Genomic DNA, 16,318 nt, shown 5'->3' with positions numbered 1-16,318 from the left:
AAGTACCCTGCGACTGTACGGCTGTACAGCTCATCGCTGTACAGCCCCGTACGTACCAACGCCTTCCATACCACCGTACAGTTCCTGCGTCGTACAGTTCTTGCGCCGTACAGATCTGCAACACGTGTGGCGCCGTCGTCTGTACTCCGTACAGCTCCAGTCGTTCGTACTCCGTACCTTCGTACAGTCATCTGTACAATGTACGAATTTCGTACATGACCGTACACTGATAGTTCCGTACTGTCAGCTCATTGAAGATTGAAAATGTCCGTACACTTCTGTTGCAGGCCTTCTGTGCAGATTTTTATTTTTGCAGGTACTCGAGCAGTTAGTTTTTTGGCAGGCATTGTTTGCAGATAGCCATTGTTTGGCTCAGTTTTTTGGAAGAAATTTGGGGCTGCACTTGGAGCAAACATTGCAGATTTGGTCTGAAATTTGGGGCTTTCTGCTGAAATTGCAAAATTTGGGGCTTTTTGAGCTTTTGCCCCTTTCTGGTTGCAATTTCAAGCTCGAAATTTGGGGCTTTTTGATTCTGTAGTACAATTTCTTATAGAAATTTGGGGATTTTGTAATTACACTGCACTTTGGCAGTGAAATTTGGGGCTTTTGCAGACAGAGCTCAATTCTTGCAACATTTGGGGCTTTTGAACAATTTGCCCCTTTCTAGTTGCAATTTCGGGCCTATTTTGGGGCTTTTGTGTTGGGAGAGCAATTTCTGGAGATTTCAGTTCATACTGCCTTTCTTGAAATGTTTTGCAGCACTTTTGGCAGATTTTGGAGAGTTTTTTGATGCTTGGACAGATTTCTGAAAGTGCAAGTACAGAAATCTGAGTTGCATTTACAGCCGGTGCTTGGCTGTGTTTTTGGGAGTTGTGCATTTCATTCCCAATAAGGGAATTCAGTTTTGTATCTGCTTAAATCTCTTTCTCAGATATGGCCCAGCAAAATCAGAATGACTTCGAGTTCGGTGGTCTTTCACAGGAAGAGATGGTACCAACTACTCCCTCTGGAGTTTTATGGTACGTAATATTCTGATTTCTGGCAATTTATGGGATTATGTGAATGGGGGTGAGATCCGACCAGCAGGTATGGCACCTAATACCCCTCCTCAGCAAGGAGGTGGAAGAGGTCGTGCACAGGGTGCAGCTGCAGAACAAGTTGGTGGTGCAGCTATAGCCACTACTCCAGAGCAGAAGAGATGGGATTCACGGGATGCCTTAGCTTTGTCATGCATCTCTCTTTCAGTGAAAAGATTTATCATTCCGCATATCCGGTCGTGTAAGACCTCGAAGGCAGCGTGGGATATTTTAGAAAGCATGTATGCAGCCCGGAATGATGCAAGGGTATCTTTCTTGAAAAGAGAGTTAAGTAACACACATATGGAAGAGGGTGACTCCATGTCAGTCCACCTCACAAAGCTACAGGATCTCAAAGAGCAATTGTTAAACATAGATGAAATTACTCCTGATTCAGAGATGATTACAACCACTCTGAATTCTCTTCCTGAGTCTTATCTCAGCTTTCATACCTCGCTGAACTTATCATTGATGGGGGGTGCAAATCCTCTCACTTTTCATGAGTTGATAGGACTTCTGCTTCAGGAAGAGCAGACCAGGAAAAACTTGGCTTCAGGTGCAGGTGAACAAGCTATGCTCTCAAAGTTTAAATAAAAAACAAAGGGACATGCAAAGACATCTACTGTAAATCAGCCTTCCAGTGGGTCAGGACAGCCTTCACAAAAGGCTAAAAATGATGCAAGTAAGCCCAAGAAGAAGGGTTTTTGTCACTACTTTAAAAAGCCAGGTCATCACATTGCAGAATGTAGGAAAAGGCTTGCAAAAGAGAAGAAAAACAGCTCCGGTATGCCTGTTTTAGATTCACCTCCTCATGCATCTGACAGTGGGGATGTTGCAGCCAACTTTGTTGGACAGGATTATGCCTTTTTATCTTGCATTTCAGATTCTAGGCTGGCTGCTCCAGATGCTCGGGATAGTACAGCCACTTGTAGTGATGATACATATGCATTTTTGACTTGCAGTTATGACTCTTCTACGGATGCATCTGCTTTCAGTGTCAATGAAACACTGAAGACTTGGTATTTTGACAGCGGTGCATCCAAGCACATCACTTCTAGGAAGTGTTTTTTTACTTCCTTGCATCCACCTCCCGTTGGTAAGAAAGTCACTTGTGCCAATAACTCATCATATTCAGTATGTGGCACATGAGATGTTGAGCTCACTGCCATTGATGGCTCAATTTTCAGACTTTCAGATGTCTTATATGTGCCTGGTATAACCAAAAATCTTCTTTCAGTGTCCACTCTTAACAAAGCTGGATTTCAGGTCATCTTTGAGGATGACAAATGTGTTGTCCGAGACAGGGAAGATGATTATGCCTTAAGATTATCTGGTACTCTGCTGAGTGGGCTTTTTCAGCTTGATCTTTTTGAGAAAAGAGCAGCCCATGCTCTTGCAGTTTCTACCCCTACTGCTGCCATGCAGAATGCAGAATTATGGCATGCCCGATATGGCCACATGCATTACAACAGCTTGATGACACTTCAGAAGCATTCCATGGTTGATGCATTGCCACCTCTTGAGATACCTCCTCCACATGCCTGTGAAGGGTGCATTTTAGGCAAGATGCATAGATTCCCCTTCAAGAAGGATGGTTCAGTTAAAGCTGTCCGCAAATTACAGCTTATACACAGTGATGTCTGTGGTCCCATGAGGACTTCATCATTGGGTGGTCATCTCTACTTCGTTACATTTATTGATGATTACTCCAATTTCACTTGGGTCTTTGGGCTGAAGCGCAAATCAGAAGTGTTCATGGTGTTTAAACACTTTTCAGCCATGGTTGAAAATGAAACCGGACTCAAGATACAGACATTGCGCACAGATAGAGGTGGGGAATACTTGTTTGCAGATTTTGATGCATTTCTGAAAGGCAAGGGTATTGTGCATCAGCTCACAGTCAGGCTGACCCCTCAGCAAAATGGCAAAGCTGAGAGGAAAAATAGAACTCTCATGGAGATGGACAGATGTATGCTGAAAAGCAAACACATGCCTCACAAATTCTGGCTTGAGGGTCTGATGTGTGCCAATTGCATTTTGAATCGGGCTCCTACTAAGGCTTTAAAAATAAAAACTCCCTATGAGGTCTGGAATGGGAGAAAGCCTTCAGTGGATCACTTCCGAGTCTTTGGATGCCTTGCTTATGCTCATGTGCCAGTTGAATTTAGGCACAAGTTGTCAGATAAAGCCATTAAGTGCATATTTGTTGGGTACAGTGCAGAAAGCAAGGGGTACCGTCTCTACAATCCTGCAACACGCAAGATCATAGTTAGTAGAGATGTGATATTTGCTGAAAATTCAGCTCACACTCAGGCTGAATTTCAAATGCCTTCTTCTTCAGAGGATGTCTTTGAGGGGTTGCTACCCATTGCCTTGGGTTCCCCTGCTGATATTTCTAATGCAAATCAGAATTTACAGCCACCTCCAGATGCTTTAGTTCCGCCACAAGATGTCTTGCCCCCTCCACAGGCAGTGGAACAGGTGGTGCAGCAAGAAATTGCAGACATACATGCAGCAAAAACAGTCCCAAACTAGCTGTTACAGACTCTCAGGGAGAGTAAAATTGATGCTCCGTTACCTGGCAGGACTCGTAGTGCAGCAAGGCACATGGAAGGTGCTACTTCAGTGGAATTAGCATATGCAGGTACTCTTCTTGATGAGGAGGAGCCTGCCACATTCGAAGAGGCAAAGGACAATGTGCATTGGATGAATGCCATGCACGATGAGTTGCAGTCCATTGAAAAAAATCAGACTTGGGATGTTGTAGACTTGCCACCAGGTAAACATGCCATTGGCACACGATGGGTTTTCAAGGTCAAACGGAAGCCAGATGGCTCCATTGACAGATACAAGGCAAGGCTGGTTGCTAAAGGCTATGCTCAGAAAAAGGGCATAGATTATGAGGAGACATTCGCTCCTACATCCCGGAGGACCACCATCCGATCAGTTATTGCAATGGCTGCACATTTTGAGTGGAATGTTCATCAGTTGGACATAAAAACAGCCTTCTTAAATGGAGACTTGCTGGAAGAGGTGTATGTCAAACAACCTCCAGGCTTTGAAATTACAGCAAATGCACTTCAAGTATGCAAGCTAAACAAAGCCTTATATGGGCTGAAACAGGTCCCTCGTGCATGGTATGCCAAGATTCATGCCTTTTTGACCAGCAAGGGGCTGCACAATAGTCCTACTGAGAGCATACATCAAGATGGATGGGGGGGAAATTTTAGTCATCCTTCTTTATGTCGATGACTTACTGCTCACAGGGTCCAATAAAGACGAAATTGTAGATTTCAAAGCTGATTTGCAGACCAACTTTGACATGTCAGATTTGGGGCTGCTTCACTTTTATTTGGGGATCCAGTTCTCTCATGAGAGACGTGGCACTGTTATGTCTCAGTCCAAGTATGTACAGAAACTCTTGGACAGATTTAACATGCATGATTGTAAGCCCATAGCCACTCCCATGGAGCCGGGGCTGAAACTCACAATGCATGATGCAGGAGAATTAGTTGATGCCACACTTTACAGTCAGGCTGTTGGATGCCTCATATATCTCTGCAACACTAGACCTGATATTCAGTTTGCAGTATCTGAGGTGAGCAGGTACATGCACAGCCCAAAAACTATGCATTGGCAGGCAGTTAAGCGCATCTTCCGTTATTTGCAGGGCACGAAGTCTTTTGGCTTGCTATTTCCCAGGGGGGGTGACTTGCAGATGCATGCCTACAGTGATTCAGATTGGGCTGGTGATTATGACACTAGGCAGTCCACTAGTGGCAATTGTTTCTTTTTGGGTAAATCTTGCATTTCCTAGCTGAGTAAGAAACAATCTACAGTGGCTACCTCATCCTGTGAAGTTGAGTACATGGCAGCTTTCACAGCAACAGTTGAATGTGTCTGGCTGCGACGTCTATTTGCTGATCTTCATCTGTCTTTGGAGGGTCCTTCTCCAATTCTCACTGATAGTCAGAGTGCTATTGCAGTGGCAAAGAATCCAGTGTTTCATGCTCGCACGAAGCACATTGAGGTTCACTATCACTACGTCAGAGAGAAGTTGCATGCAGGAGAGATCAGTATGATCTTTGTGTCCACACATGACAACGTTGCAGATATTTTCACCAAAGCACTACCACGTGAAAAGTTTTAGGCATTTCACAGTGCCCTGAACTTATATCCGTTTGGTGATTAATCAGCCTTGTACATGACATTGGCACTGCAGGGGGGTGTTAGAATTATAGATATAATTCAGCAGTGACCAATGTAATTTAATAAGCTAGTTAGGGGCACTTTTTCCTCTTTAAGAGGTTTTTCCCCCTAACCGCAGTTAGGTCACTAACTATGGTTAGTGACTACTAAGGTTTTGGCACTAGGACAAAACCTTATCTTTCACACTTTCAGTTGTACTCTTTACACTCTTCTATTGCAACTCAGCTCTCAAGCTTTCAGCTCTCAAGCTCTCACTCTCTTGCTCTCTCTCTCTCTCCGCATTCTCTCACAGTTGGGCCTTGCACTCTTTGCACATTGGGATTCTTTTCTTTCTTCATGTGCTCCCTCATCAACTCAATCCTTGTTTTTGGCCTTCTTCCTTTTCTCCCATTTTGTAAACCTATTTCAACCTCTACTCCCTATTGGTAGATTGCATCAGTGTCTGTATTGGTAGATGAGTTATAAATGATATTTTCACATCTTTTATCTCGCTCTTTTAGCTTTGTTATTTTTTTAATTTTGAGCCCTCCGGAGCCAGCAAGCTCAAAGTGCTCTCCCTATGTCCACCAGAATGGGTGGGAAGTAATCTCATCTTGCTGTAATGTCAGTATGATTAGATGCTTACAAAGATTCGAAAAACCATTTGTAAGTAGTCAAATATTAGTCAACTTTTTATAAGGATTTTTCTTGTCTCCCTTAGGGGGTCTTGGCAAGCAATCATAGGAGTAGGTTTCAAGCATCACAAGTAAGATTGGAGCAGTGCTAAGTAGCCTCATCTCCCTAGGCTACGCATATCATGAGTGGTCCAACATTCTCCCCTTTCTTCTTTCGGTCTTGATCTCTTATCTTTATGTGAGGAAACGAGCCCATCTTTTGTGTGTGGTCTATGTGCCATGCTTTTCCATTTTCCATGTTTCATGTTCTATGTGACATGTGTACTTTCAGATGATATTTTGTAACGGGCATTGGAGTATTATCTTACTAAGTGTAGTTGCAGGGAATGCCGACTAGGGGGGGTGGGGGGGGGGGGGAGAGAGAGAGAGGAGGAGAATCTTTTAATGTCAGGCCACAAGGTGGGGTCGTGAGACGCTGATACGGAGAGAGAGAGAAGTAGAAGTAGAAGTAGAATTTATTAGCATCCTTGGGGGGCCAAAAATGACCCATGGAACCCGTCTCGATACAATGTAAAAAGAGTCTCCTCAAGGAGAGGGGTAAGGAGTCTATGAGTTCCTGACGACAGGTAAAAAGAAGAGTGACAAAAGATCCCAATGCTGCCGGAGAGGCAGTGGAGAGAACTGATGTCAACTGAGCGGAGTCCCCCAGTATCTGTTGGTAGTCCTCCCTGATATGTGCATATCGGGGGCACTGTAGAGCTACATGTGCCTCCGTCTCAACTGTCTGCATGTCACAAAGGGTACAGACTCTAGCATGCCTAGGCTGGTGTATCCAAGCTCCCTGCTCAATGGCAAATGTATGAGATCTGGTACGGAACCTGGCGATGTTTCTGCAATATAGAAGGGGGATAGGTGTGCTAATATAAGACTGAGCATGAGTCTCTATGGACATGTATGTAGACCAACATGTGGGATTTATGTTGTCTTGGTAATATTCCAGCTTTACCCTCTTTTCACTTGTCAACCAGTGATTCCGCAAAGTGCTCAGTAAAGACAGTTGAAACTCTTGCATGTTGACCTTTTCAGGCGGCATGGTCAAATATGCTTCCACTTTCCATCTGCTGAACCATTTTCTTATGTCGGTTGCCCATCCTGTGCAGATGACCTCACTTTTGTAGTTCTTTTGAAGCTTTGTGCTGGCATTCCATGCTTTATGAGGCAGCCTATCAGGTTGCATGTGCTGCACCTCTATTAGGTATTGCATAACTCTGATCAATGCATGAAATTCAATCGATCTCCTTCCCGTTTCCAACAGAAGTATTGAGTATGGAGTAGTGGGTTTGACACCAAGGTGTCTCCTTAGGAAAGCTTTTTGCATTTTCTCAATATCATTCCATGTAGAGGCTGAAATGTTGCCTCCCCATACTTCCACTCCATATAATACTGTCTGCACTACATATGCATCAAACAATACATTTCGAAGGCTCACCACTCCCCAGATCAGAACCTCTGGAATCTACATATCCTGTAGTCTCCTGATCATGCGGGATAGCGGGACAATGTCGAAGGCCTTCCGAAAGTCTACAAAACAAGCGTAGATTTTCTGGCGTCTCGACCTTGCCTCCTCAATGATAGTCCTCAAGGTGAAGATGTGGTTTAGAGTGGAGTGATGTCTCTTGAAACGTGCCTGCCCTCTAGAGCATGTTGCCCATGTGCCTCTGTATGGTTGCTGATCTCCCTCTCCAATATCGATTCATAGATCTTGGCCAACGATGAGAGTGCGGTAGTTCCCAGTATCCATGGGGTCACCTGCCTTGTGTATCGGTACTATGGTGGTGGTACTCCATGAGGGTGGGAAGCCGTGACATATGGCGTGGTTGAACATCTGTTCTAGTACCGGAGCCAAAACCTCCTGTCCATGATCGAAATGCTCAGTTCGTAGCCCCTCATGGTCCTGTACTCTCCGGTTATGAAGCCGGCTGAGTGTGCCTGACATTCTGTGCAATGAACAAGTGGCAAGTAGTGGGCCTGGGCATAGTGGACATATCAGGTGGTGCCTGTATCGGGACATCATAAAGAGAGCATGCATAAATGTGCCAAACACCTGGGTTTGTGATGGGTATAGGTGGCTTCCCCTCCGATAGAAGCCCCCAACCAATGGTGGGATCCCCCCCTTGAAATGAACTGATCACCTCGTCCATTTTGTGGGTGAGGAAGGCTCGCCACTTATGACGTGTCAGTCGTCGTGAGATCTGTTGTGCCTCGGGTGATGTCAAGTGGCCAAGTGCTCGCTCACGTGTGAGGTGAGCTCCCATCTCTCTGCACTCATCATCATACCAAGGATTCTGTGACATCTTCCCTAGTGAGGCATGTGCAGATCGAGTCATGGGGAAAGACTTGATGGCTGCGTCCATGACTACTATGGCAAGGGTGTTTGAGGCGTGGGCGAGGTCTACAACATCTCGAAGTAGTAGGGCTGGAAGTTTCTTCACTAGGTTGCTCACATAGATGGGGTCGAGGGCACGATCAAAGTGAACCTGTACACAAGTGGGTGTGGGGGGGACCCTCACTGTGACTGGCATAGTGGTAGAGATACAAAAGGCTAAGTACGAGTGATCAGGACCGAGTGGGGGAGGGGGCACAATAAAGTTTTATATCTGCGAGGTAAAGGCCAAGGGACCCAATAGGTAGTCCATTGTGCTTGTCCCTCCGCCATGTGGGAAACAAGTGAGACCACCGGATGATGGCCATCTCTGTAGACCATTGTAAATGATCAAATCATGAACAGCCCCTAGCTCGAGTAGATGTCGTCCATACTCTCACCTGTGGTGCATCTGCAGAGTGTCTCACTATCTCGAGCTCAGCTGCATCTAGTTCTGGTACTATGAGGGAATCCGATGCAAAGTCCAGTAGGCCCACTTGCATGTTCCCTGTGCGTGCATTGAAGTCACCAAGAAGGAGGACGTCCCCCTGCCTAGAGAATTCAGTGATATCATCTTGAATCGACTCATACAGGCTGTGCCCTTTTGTGGTGACTTCACGTGCATAGGATGAAGTATCTGGGGGGAAATAACACACTGCTATGAGAATCGGTCGTGCATCTGGTAGCTGGACTTGTATCCACATGTGTCGCGCATGCTCCTCTCTCCGTGCCATGGATATAAGAGGTCTCATGTGTGATCTAAAAAGGATAGCCACTCCCCCCGCGAACCCTGCACACCAATGTCTCTCCTCATCGACCTCTCTGACTCCACCTGTAAAAGGCCTTGGTCCCAATCTGTAAAACTTGCGCTGGATGGATCTGAGATGCTCTCTAAAGAACGAGACCCCCATTCGAGAAAATTGACCGTCCCAACAGTGGGGGGTCCAGGGGTTGCGCAACCCCTCCCACCATGACTCAAGAATCATTGCGTTGATCTCGGCTGTTCATATACCTACTCCTCTCAAGGGAGAGAGTGCTTGTGCCTTGGCCTTTGAATTCCTAGGAGCTGTCTCCAGAAGCCAAAGGATCTCACTAGGCCACCATCCCACTGTGCCCATCCAATGTGCATCCTCTGCCCTAACATCCGTCCATCTGCATCTTTGACCTCTGGGTGCCAAAGAATAGGTTCTCTCTCAAATTCCTCCTTGTAGGAAGGGCTAGCCTAGATGAGTTCCCCCAAAACTTTGTGCTTGATCAGGTCCTCATGAATGGGGATCCTCTCCCTATGAGCGGTGCCTCTGAAAAGATCCACCTGTAAGACTGTTGCCACTGACCACCTGTCCAGGGGGTGTTCCTGAGAAGTCTCCTCTGGAGGAGGAGCTTCCAAGGCTCTGTGCCTAGTGTGAGACCACGAACCACCAGCTTGCTTAGGAGGGCTCGGCTCTGCATCTCCGGGTCTATAATGCCCAACCCTCCGCTCGACTGTGGAAGGATCACTGTTTGGTAGGCCACTCTAGCCTTGGTGTTCCGCGTGCCATCTGAACCTGCGGAGAGAAGGTTACGCACCAATCTTCTAAGCTGTCCTATGCAGCCCCTATGAAAGCACCAGCAAGATCCGATATACCAAGATGTAGCGAGTAGGACCTGGCTCTACCAAAATACCCATCCTCACGCGACACCCTAGGTATCTCACTGTCTGCCCATGTGGGATCACTTGAAGCCAAGAGCTGCCCCCAGTCTCGGATCTCCTGGACCTCCTCTGTGCACGTGAAGAAGCCGACGGATTCGGTCCAGTTAAGAAGCTACACAATAAATGGCCAAGGCCCACCCGACCGTCGTCTCAAGGCTCGCCAACGACCCCTCCACAAACAAAGCTGAAACCAGCCTCAACTCCAACAAGAGGGTGGTAAAACAACTAACCAGCCAAAGCGTTCACACTTAAATATTCAGCAAATAACTCAAACACAGATTGGGGGAGCTAGAGTGATCTTGCTCAATTACAAGGATACAGATTGGCCCCGAACCCTTGGTGCCCCTTTTGGGTTGTCGTGGCTGCTACCCGTGCTGCCACATTTACTTGCCACCAATCTTTCTGAAAATGCGATGTCTGTCCTTCACGAATCACAAATTTTACATGCTTTTTTTGTGATAAGAAAAAGGTACAATATCTTGCTATCAAGCTCTTAGAGCCTTACAGCTCTAAAGATGACTTAGATTCGAGACACTATAGGTTAGGTGATGAAAATATATCGAATCATCTCCAAAGGCGCATATAGAGATTCATTTTCATTGTGCTTATTGCCAAGAAGCGGCCTGAGAGTGTAGAAAATAACCAATGGCCTCCGCCACAAAAAGGAAGGGGGCAAGAGGGCAGCCCTGTCAAACTGAATGGGATAAAAGAAAGGCCTCTCCCGTGTGGCCACCAATAGTCACCTGTTTGGAGCTCCCTGCATAGAGGGCTGAGACCTCTCTAATCCATCTCTTTGAAAAGCCCAATCTCTGCATCGTACTCTCTAGGAAGGACCACTCCACCTTGTCATATTGCAACCGGCCTTGAATAAATCAAAGGGCAGTAAAACTAACAAGTAACCAGTCAACACTATCACATAAACAATTTAACAAAAGTATTACCAGCAGATTTGGGAGCTAAAGTGCCCCTGCACCAAGATAGAGACACAGATTGGCCCCAAACCTTGGCACCCCTTTTGGTATTTCTTGAATTAAGTGAGAGGCCCTGAAATCCAGGCTACATAAAGGATACACTCCTTACAAGTGGGGCATTCCGCATCCCAGTGGGCAACCACATACCCTGCATAGCCGTACAGGAAGCTTGCACACAACCCAAAACTGTCACTAGTAACCACACTTGGCCATACAGTTCCCCATAGCTATTACCGGTGCCCAATGAGTCATTCATTTGCTCAAAGCAGAGAAAGAAAGCATACCCAAGCTTTCTCCACTGTCCAGGACTGCCATGACCAATAGTCTCTCACCCAATGGGTTGCACATATCCTGATACAATAACTTAAGAGATCTAGCATCACAAGACAACAAACACTCTGGCAGTCACACCTGTAGTGTCCTTCACAGGGTTCATGGATACTTCCCATTCCAAGTATGGATTCCCAACCCCTGCCTACTCAGCAATGAGGCTGTACCAAAGATGTGTTGTCTGCCTAGCAACCGGTGCGTGCATGTGACCCATCTCCTAGAGAAACCAAAAACATATTCCGACACGGAACATGTTACTTGCCAAAGCCAGCAAATAGCATACACAATGAGTACCAACTCACACACATTCAATGCACTTCCCTCACTCAGAGGCATCAGTTCACAACACATTAGCCCTGCGGGGCTTTGTATCACACCCATGTGACCATAAGCATCCATACTCAGTGCAGACACCTGCATTTAACATGGAAGCCATTGTTTACAGACCAAGCAAGGCCACATGCTCCCTAATCAATCACAAGTGTTCATTGATCCACTTGGATACCCAAACAATGGGTGAAAGCATAACTGAGCTGCCCACGGTGCTCAGAAGCACAAACAATATCTGCAAGCATACATTGTGATCATCTTGCCAAGCAAGTCTCTTTAAAAACACGGCCCACTGCTCTTGGGCAATCACTAGACAGCATGTGTGAACCCTTTACCAGCCCGAAGTTCATCCCAAACTTTGCACGAGCCAATGCACAACTCTCTGCCAACTTTCTGCCCACATGGCCAAGTAATTGGCTACACCCAGCACCCTGGACCCAAATGCTTGAACATGTAGCCCAAAGCCTCTTCAAAAAGCTCACATGAGCTAAGTAAAAGGCCAACACCACCCCCTTCACAAGCCGGTACAAGCTGTACGGCAGACTTGTGCGTAAGAATCCAGTTTTGGCAAGGAAGTCACGGGAATGCCTGAAGCAGCAGCCAAGAGCGACATATGCACATTGGGGGAGCTTGTATTACCACATGTACTCTGACAGGCGTCCGTACAATGCTCTGCACTCCGTACAATCTATGGACTGCTCCGTGCAGCCTGTACGTATCAGTAGCCCCGTACCAGCAGCGTCTTCACGACCCGTATGGCCGTATGCTTCAATCCAAGGCCTTTCTTATTGTCGTAGAGTCTCAGTAGGCTTTGTTCATCAGCGCCAACTCTCGCAACTCGTTTTTTTCCTCCCTTCATGATCCTTCTGTTCGAATTTGGGGTTGCTTGGGCTTGCCACGTGGCAGCCCATGCCTTGGGTTACCCCCAAGGGCCTCAAAAGCTGCCCCTAGGCCCCCTCTAGTGGGCCCTTTTAAAAGGCCACCAATGACCAATTGTAATTCTAAGATAGGGTTCATAGTGCTACTTTCCAGGTTCTAGCTGTAGATTAGCACCACTGCCCTAGACCTTACATTGGCCCCAAAGGCACAAATGCTAGGGGTTGTAGCACATCAAGCAACCCTTGACCTTGCTCCGTGTTTTCTAAAGGTCCCGCCCACATGCAGGCAATATGCATGCGCTAGGAATCACGCCCTCGTGACATACCCCTCTCTTGAAACATTGCAAGCGTCCTCAATTGCATTCTGAAATACATGTGAATATACCATCATTAAAGCATGTATCACAAATTGGCATAGTATCTATGATTGTTCAGAGACTAGGGTATCCATATACACTGCAAAAACCTCATAGTGACTTGTACACTGATCATACAAGTCCCAAGGTAGATATATTGTCTGCAATTAGTACCTCGGGTGAAACACATAGTGTCACCAAGCAACCTCTAGATATCTGAGCTTGTCCATAACAAAGAGACAGAGGTACTACCTCTCTCTTGAGCATTAGGCAATGTCCCACACATATCCACAACCGAAGTTGGCTCAATCTAAAAAGCTTCCAAGTAAAGCTGAAACAACGTGTATCTGCCAGATCACCCTCTTCCAGCCACTCTGCATACAAACCAGAGAAACTTTACCTCTGACTTTCCTTCCCTTATGTGCCAATACTTGCTCCGGAACTAAGATATTATCAAGTTCCCCAACTTCTGGCTACACACAGAAGGCATATCCTCTGGCACATCTCATGGAAAGGTTTGAGAAGATTCACATTTCAAGCATTATGAATCCTTCAAAGATCTGGTAGCTTCAAGCATTAAGCTTATTATCAAATTCCCCAACTTCTAGCTACACACAGAAGGCATATCCTCTGGCACATCTCATTGGAAAGGTTTGAGAAGATTCACATTTCAAGCATTATGGATCTTTCAAAGTTCTGGTAGCTTCAAGCATTAAGCTACATCACTGATCTGCTTACAAACGATGCAAATCCCTACAAAAGCATCCATCTCTTGTCACAAAGCTGGCCAAAGAAAGTCTCCACTTCTTTCAATAAAGCATCAGTACGTCAATGCCCTGCATGCTAGGCCCAAACTGCTTGTAACACCAGAGACGACCATGCATATGAAGGAATCCATCTCTGAAAGTATAATGCAAATGCTGCTGTCCAAGAGACAACTGATCCTAGAGCCTTGCAGACTCCCCATCCTCTACATACTAGTCCTTCATTGCATGCAACTCAGGACTCAATGCATATGCTTCTCAGACAACCTAGTCTGAGTGAGGAAAATATCTCAAGGTCTGATGATCCGTCTGTATAGTGAAATCAGCGCTTAGCAAGTAATGGTCCCACACAGAGAGAGCAAGAGCCACAGCCAGCAACTCTTTCTCATGTTCTTGCAAATTTCTTTCAGCATCCTGCAACATTCTACTCTTGAAGGCCAATGCTGTTCCCATATACATCACAGTGGACAGCATAAGCCTGACCAACATTGCCATTACCCATAGCAGGGTTTGCTATACCCGCCACAGTACCCTCCATACCAAGCATACCTATAGGAGCTCCCATAATGCCATGCATTCCACTTTGCATTCCTGGCTGCATGCCAGTGTTTCCATTCATAACTCTCTGCATTCCAACTTGCATACCCCCAAGCATAGTGCCTTGCATACTTTGCATTCCAGGATGAAAACCAACAGGGTGATTTCCAAGCATTCCTTGTCCATTTCCAACTTGGCCAGCCACTGCTTGAAACACAGAACCACCATGGAAATATCATGGATGCACTAAGGGATGCGGAATGACTTGCTGTCCCACGCATTCTTATTCTTTTGGTGGCACATGATGCATGATCTGTCTCAATGTTATACACACACACTCTCTCTCTCTGTGTGTGTCTGTGTGTGCACGCGCATGTGAATGTGCGTGTGTGAGATAGAGATTCTTACGTTCTAGGAAGAATGCGGCATGACCTCGGATGGGTTAGTTAATAGTCGGGATAGTGCTTTTGGAGGGCTGACCCAATCTGCGGCCTGCAGGATGCCACAGACTGACCCAACCGCTGATGCTGCCTGCTGACCTGCCACGTGGCACCTGACTGCTGCTGCAGGGCTCTGGCCACTCCCACCTGCCACATGGCAGTCAGGTGCCTGCTGTACCTCCCTGGCAACCACAGGCTGCCATACTGTACTGCTGACCTGTTAATGCTGGGGCTGTCCTGTGTGCTGTCATTAAATGCCGTACAGCTGACATCATTCTGTAATCTGCTGAGTGACCTGCTGCTGTGGACGTGAGCAGCCATGCCATGGGCTGCAGATGCCTCTAAATTTACAAAAAACAAGGCAATAATTTCCGTAGCAGCCTGTGATTTTCCTTTCAAAAGCTTCTTTTTATGTTATATAGCTACACTAATAGTAAAGTGGAGCCAATTTTCGAGATCTATCGTTACTTAAAAATGCAAGGAAGACCTCCAAATTGCATGCATGTGTCTTGATGCTTGTGCCTAACTTCAAAATTTGAGCTGAAGGGTCCTCTTCCTTCTGTTCTCTCAATCCCATTACTGACCTCCTCTCCTTTTGCTCGTGCTGCACCATGAACTTATCCTGCTCTGTTCTGGGTTAAGGTCAATCGTAATGAGCCTTCCAAATCTTGCAAGTGTAAGAGGCTGCCTTGTGATGTCACAAAAAGAGGTCAACAATCAGAACCCCGTTTTTCTTTTACCTCAGTCAGCACTCTACGGCAGCAAGCAGGGTGTTACATTGGAAGATAACAGTCCCCATTGGGAGTGCCTCTTCATGTTCAACGTGGCAATTCTTGTGGGGGTGGGGTCCTCCCAGTTGGGCCCCAAATAGTGAGTATGTCTTCATTATTATTTTAGAAGTTTCAAAATTTCCATGCAAGGGCCGTAAGCATTGCGCTGGCCTATCTTTCAAGTTAAATAACAGACATACTAACCGAACTGAATGTTAAATATGTGTTAATCTATAGCAATGTGTGTGTCTTAATCCCAATTTCTCTAATTTAAATTCTAAGTGTGACTTAATGTGATTTCTTCAGCTTATGACAATTTTATTTCATTTGAATTCCTTGCACTCTCGCAATTGCCAATCTCGTTTGATGGGATAAAGATTAGTTAACCCAAATACGATATCGCCTTCTTGGTTTGCTCGGAGTCTCCCTTTCATCATACTATTCATGAACGCCTTTACGACTTGGGCTAAAATGGATAAAAGATGAGTTTTCCTTATGTTATTCCCTTATCACTCTTCTAGGACCGACTATATAGGATGGTAGGCTGAGTCAAATAAAAGGAAAATAACTAGGTGTAACTCCCACCTTGATCTACAAGGCATAATAACATTTTGGTATCATAGATCCTATGCTTGTGGGAGCTAATATATTGATATAATATCAAGTATATGACTCAACATGGACGGCTTTGCGAACATTCATGGATGGCTGAATTGCTAGGTCATGGATGGCCGTTCATCCTCTTGTGTGTATGGTTGGCCTTGAGGCATGAAGTTGCCCCTTTTAGGACTCTTGTAGTTTTAAAGTACCTCATGAATGTGTGTATGAATCTTTGTTCTAACAACCCCTTTATATTTTTTGGATTGTTATGATCTGATTAACATAGCAAATGTGTGCGCAATTGAACGTGTTGTTTTTCGAAGTTGCAGAA

Source organism: Dipteris shenzhenensis, chromosome 2 (assembly GCF_047967505.1).
Source record: "Dipteris shenzhenensis isolate YYH24624 ecotype China chromosome 2, Dip_SZ_1.0, whole genome shotgun sequence".
NCBI lineage: Eukaryota > Viridiplantae > Streptophyta > Polypodiopsida > Gleicheniales > Dipteridaceae > Dipteris > Dipteris shenzhenensis.
The sequence above is the reverse complement of the archived record's forward strand: the minus strand, read 5'-3'. Positions refer to the sequence as shown.